Raw genomic sequence first — 6,246 nt, 5'->3', positions numbered from 1 at the left:
TCTGTTATGAGTCCGATACTGGACAAACATTTTTGAGTTAAGTTTTTAGTATTATTGTTTATTTAGCATTGTTTCAGAGTTAGATGATAGCTCATTTACATCTACAGTACCTGGGCAAGCAAACAAACAACAATTAGGACAGAATAAGAACATGACATAGTACATAAGAATACAATATAAGATAACTAATGACAATACATAATGTCATGTGTAATAATATACACTTTATCCATTACAATAAGTAAACCTTAAATAGAATGCAAATGCTATTGTAAACAAGGTAATCAGTGAAGGCAGACTTCACCCCATAGTCAGTCAGACTGACTGACACACAGAGCAACCAAAAACAATAATTCACTCCCACTCCATGGGGTGAAGTACAGTAACAAAAGCAACATGTTGTTAAGATAATTGTCCTCTGTCACCAATGAGCCGCTGTGACGCTCCAAAATCACCTGATTGCGTATCGGGAAAAATAAAAGATCGAATCCAGTATGATTTGCAAACTTTCACTATATAACGTAAATGCTTCACGGAACAAAGGCGACACACTCAAGAGAGAGATGTCTGCCACCTCTGTCATGTGACAAGGATGTGAACGAGGTCTGTTGCAGCGTTATGTATTTGATATGGCTGGTAAGCTAAGTTTTTATTTTTTATTCCTTTATTTATACAGCTAATCCCATTGAGACGTGGGGTCTCATTCAAGAGAGACCTGTCAAGGGCAACACAACAGGTATGTGGTAAATGCATGAGCACAGGTGTCATCTTTTAACATCTCAGTGGTAGCTCACACTGTAGCACGCTTCCACTTGTGCTTTAAAAATTCAGCAGCTGTAATACTTACTCCCAGCAGGCTGAGTGAGCAGTGTTGTTTTTATGGGCTGTTGCAGGAAACAACCGGGGGGTTATAATTCACCTTGTGCTGAATTAAAGGGACATCCCATCACCATTACCATAGCACTGCTCTCCCTATTCACTAGAACTGACAAGGATGGATACTGTATAATAAGCGTGAAATGTTTTTTTCAGCCCAGTCCTCCCCCGAGTCCTCCCCCATCATACAGCACTATATTATCAGGAGGATGAATCATGTTGATAAGCTGAGTGCTTGTCTGTATGAGAATCTGGCAGCACATGACGCAGCCCACTGTGGTCCACTTTCTGTTAATAAGAGCTGAGAAATGTATCATTTTCAATTTGAAACAACAATTCGATTTTTCGATTGTTCTGTGTTTTATGCAACTTTAATAAATGCATGTTGAGATCAGTTCATATCACCAGGTTCTCATCCATGCACTAGTTAACATTTAGATGGTATCTCGTATGGTTTTGCCTCTTAAATAACAGCAAATAATGAATCAAAGCATGAAAATGTACAGTATATCGCAATTTAAATTTGAATATTTGTTAAAAAAAAAATACAATTTGATATTTTATCCAATAGTGGAGAATGAATCTGTATTTTATTTATGAATCAAATTATGGAAAATAAAAGTTTATTTTCCCTGCGACTGTGCCAACTACATCAAGCCCTTTTAGTGGTCAAGGGTAGATTATCTTACCCGTTCTGAGTTGTTGCCATGGTTTTCTGTGTGTGTTCACTGGCGCTGTGTGAGCTGGAGCAAACACTAGCTTTAAAAAATAACAAACAAACAAAACAAATAAGACTTCAAACTTACTAGATATTAGTGTTACCATGACAGCTGCCTATTTGTATTTGTCATTTCTGTGACCTTCACCTCAGTAAAAGCAGCAGCGTTTCAGTTTCCACAGCACAGATACTGAGATGTGAGGTAATTATGGCCGGCACTCATGACAATTTACCTAAAATGTGAAATTAGTGCAGACACTGAGGTTCAGTTTGGTATCAAACAGTGCTGTAATCAACTGTAATCAACCAATTTTCGATTAGAGTTACACAAGAGCTTGTTCTGTTGCAAAAAATAACCTGCTGTTTAAATCAAGTCTCATCAGTGTGAAACTCAAAATCAAGATGAAGTCATTTAGCTGTTGTTGATTTAATTATGGAGAGTTTCAGAGCAGAGAGAGAGTCTCAAATACAGCTTTTACTTAAAGCCTGTACAGAAAAATGTAACGGCAAGAACTAACAAGCAAAGACTGGGAGAGAGAAAATGTCTCTGAGTACTTACAGGCCTTTACTGACATACTTATATGCTGGGGATTTATGTTATTTGTAATTTATGTTCTACTCTGGCTTAGTGGTCTTTATGTCCGTTAATCAATCAGTCATATATTCTTCAGTGCTGCAACTAACAAATGACAAAAAACTCCTCTGACTTGATCACTGTGACATAAGTTGCTTTGCAGTCACATTAAACGGTCCATCAAAATCAACACTCAGTGAAAGCTGCAGTCAACTTCAAGAGCTGGTGTAGATTGTGAAGTTAGCCGTGCCTCGTTTCAGTGGGAATCACTTCACATTATTTTGAAGTTGCTGGTTGAAAGGCCTGTTGCAGACACAAGGAGAGAAATGTAAAGTATTTAATTAAATGGAACATTTACAATAGAGAAGAAATGATCAATAAACCTATATGGGTTTTAAACTTTGCATCGCAGCCCTTAACATACTCTGCACATCCTGACTTACTTATTTTCAACATAATTGCCTGAGTGCACCACTGGTACTTGTTGATTTTCTCTCTCAGAGTCACGTGATATATGTATATATATATATATACAGTATACATTTTTTAAATAACAGACACAATCCAAGGCAAAAACTGCTGGGAATCAGTGCAGAGCTGATGTTTTGTCTCAAAAGCCTCCAGGTTTTTTTTCCCCTCTGAACTGATTTAATTCCTTTCCGTTCAGAGTCAGATATCAACATCTTCTGCTTCGAAGCACAATTTTTAGTGTCGATGTCAGCAGTTTGTCAACGTGCTCGCCGATTCCTCCGTCACAAGTAGATTTATTCTTTCTTATTCACTTGTGAGGGTGCACGTGCGTATGCGAACTGACAGCATAGTTCATTCAATCCTTGAACATGTTTTTTGTGTGTTATTTCAAAAATATAACACTTCACGATGCTGTTTATGCTGTTGACGTATCAGACATCCTGAGAAAGAAACAGGTGTAATGGAAAATCACTTGGGTCCAGTCCTCACCGTCACACTGTGACAGAAACAAGGGGCTAACACACACATCTATACCTCGCGCTGTATACATTAAGGATACTGGACTGTAGTGCGGGAATTTGATGCAGGTGGTGCCTTGAAGAGCTTGTTTTTAATGAATACATCAGCCGTACGGAGGTGTGCGGGTGTGGGGGTCACCTCAAAACCCTCAATCATCATTTCATTTTAAAACTTTTCCAGCAAAATACCAGAAATAACTTCACTTGGCACGAGACAATGTTAATTGCTTGGTGTTCTGTGTTCAGTTAAATACCTTCATGGGTGATGAGAGGGCAGGATTTTAATAAGTTGAGAGACATGTGGACTGTTTATGGTTCATTTAATCTGTCCTCCTAATGGCACCCAGGCAATTTAAGTGTAAGTCTACAGCTTTATATTGGATAAGATGCTCCAAAGTCCAACCTTAAATGTCACAATTGATCACTTTTGGGGGGAAAATGAAAGGATAGAGAAATCATAGATGTTCTCAGAGTTTCTTTATCATTGTTATATTGACTGGATATTGTGTTTTATTTTAATGTAATGACAGTTTACCTGGTTCAATGACGGAGCTGTATTTTATATACAAGGTGTAAGACAAATATTTACAAAACCCAAGTTCATGACAAAGTCGTCTAGAAACGTTTACCTCCCCGGTTTTCCCGCTCTATAGATCTCATGTTGCCAGTGGAACTTCTCTCCACTCTCGCATTGTGCTCGACGTCTTGACCTTCCTTTCTTCCTGAATCTGAATGTACAAAATGGAACTGAGAAGCTCTCAAGGTGAAAGCCACATACAAGAATATTTACCTTGACTTTTTGGTGCAGACGCCATTAGGAGAGGAGAGACGGTGACAGCTGTGATCTTCAAATGGGCAGAAGCGCGGCGCTGCATACAGATCAGGGATGATGAGGAAGAAAAAACAACATTCATACAATAAAACCATGACGCAGTGTGTCATGTGTTGCATAAGTCGTAACAGCGATGAATACGAGTCTTTTTACTGTCCTGTGAACGGTTTATGTGATTCATGCAGCTTCCCGCTCACGCTGGGATTCATTAATTATCCTTCGAAAGCGACCATTTGCTTAAAAACTAATCAAATTTCATCCTTTAACGCTTACCAGTGGAGACAGAGAGTCTAAGAGAACGCTGAATGGTCATATTTCAGCCCACGTTGCGTAGGCCAGCAGTATCGTTCGGTACTTCTCCTCTGCACCAGTGCACATATAATTAAATTTCCCTGTAGTTACTGGTGCCCTTGACTCATCATTGAGCACAGCCATGGAAGTCAGTTACCAGATACAATTGGAGGGTGTGCTGAGCTACTTGCTACCTCAAGGCTTCCTTACAGTAAATGAATTGACATTGAGTCATAAATCAGGAGAGAGTTTCTTAAGAAGCAGCTTTGTAGAAATTGTCTGCATTACATTCTTTTTTAATCAAACAAGACAAAATAAAACAAAATAAAGCTTCTTTTTTTTCCTGCTCCAATTAATCTAGATATGCAATGTTGACATGCAGCACAAACACATGTGTATATTCATACACAGTGAGGAACTTTTACTATTTTATTTATTTATCCAAAGACAGATTTAGAACGCTTCAGGCGATTTCCAGCAGAAAATAGAAGAGCGGCAGCTGTGCACTGTATATTGATTTCCGAGTACGTTCATGCACAGTGCAGAGGTCTGGCCTATAGTGACTCAATCATATAGAATTCATTTTAGAACGGAACATTTCCACAGTGTTTTATGAAATGTTCTGGGGTTTTTACAGTATACCAATCATCCATGTAGTCATTTTTCACAGTTCTATAAAACCTGAAACACACAGAAAAAGTAATAAATGTTTTAAAACATTGTTTTGAAGTCAACACAGCAAATACACGGCATTATCACCTCAGATTGCGATAAGCGCTTCAGTGAACCGATGCTTATTTAAGAATTCAGCGGATACAATCCATCATTAGTATTCGTTTGGAGTCAGGTTTGTGTCTGCAGAACTAATTAAAGTCTATGATTATCTCAGCGGTTACTTCAGTTTGGGGCCTCCGAGGAGGGACAATATTGGTCCCTGTTTGGGAATAATGCCTTTGATTTTAATCTCATAAATTACTACAACACACAGAAAAAGAGACTTTGCAGTGAAAAGAGCCGGAACTGAAATAGAGCCTCATATTAGCAAATCAAGTGGTCATAAAATTGTTTTGTTTGTACTGTCAGAGAACAGACCAGTTGATTTAGGACAGTATAAGATCAAGTGGAATGCAGTCATTCATTATCATTAGCAGTAGTATTATTGCCATCATTATTATTATTAATAAACTATAATTAAAGTTGATAACCTGACACAATTGTCTGGTTCTGTCAGAGATTTCCTCTTCTGTTTTCTCTCCACTGATGCCTACAGTGCTTGCTCATTGTGTGAACTGTTGGATTTCAAAGGTTTTTGCCTTACTATGTACAGTGCCTTGTGATTTGGTGCTACACATATCAAATTGAATTGAATTTATCATGCCACCTATTGCAGTTCACTCTATTGTTGTTTCCCCTAAAGAAAATAACATTCTCATCATTCTCTTTGACGATCTACTCGCTTTACAAAATCTGCAAACACCTTATGTCACAGTTTCAAGAGCCCTCAAATCCATCGGACCAAAATGCTCCTGCCTGATGGATTCCATTAATGTTATGACATCAAAGCCCAGAAGAGAAAACATCATGTTTATGAGGAGGATAATGCCACATAGGAAACAGCAGACATTATTCGGAGATGAAAGCAAATCTCGTCTCATCTGCGGTGAAGTGCTTCCTTTTTTCCCCAGAGGACAGTGTGGGATTATACTCACAAGATGCTAATGATGTGTTGCCTTCTGCAGGGATCAGTCATCAATCTGTGTTTTCCCCCGTCATTATTCCTCCACGGCAGCGGTGATGATCATGAGGGAGGGCGATCAGACGTCCTCTTCATGGTGAGTTAACACACAGTGGCTTTTGTCAAGGTGAGCTGCTTATCAGTCATATCAGTGACATTAATGGTCATAGTTTGTGCCTGAGGAGCAGCTTTTGACGACAATGAGCTGCATCATTAACATCAACCAAGTTT

This window comes from Solea senegalensis, linkage group LG17, assembly GCF_019176455.1.
Source record: "Solea senegalensis isolate Sse05_10M linkage group LG17, IFAPA_SoseM_1, whole genome shotgun sequence".
Classification (NCBI taxonomy): domain Eukaryota; kingdom Metazoa; phylum Chordata; class Actinopteri; order Pleuronectiformes; family Soleidae; genus Solea; species Solea senegalensis.
The sequence above is the reverse complement of the archived record's forward strand: the minus strand, read 5'-3'. Positions refer to the sequence as shown.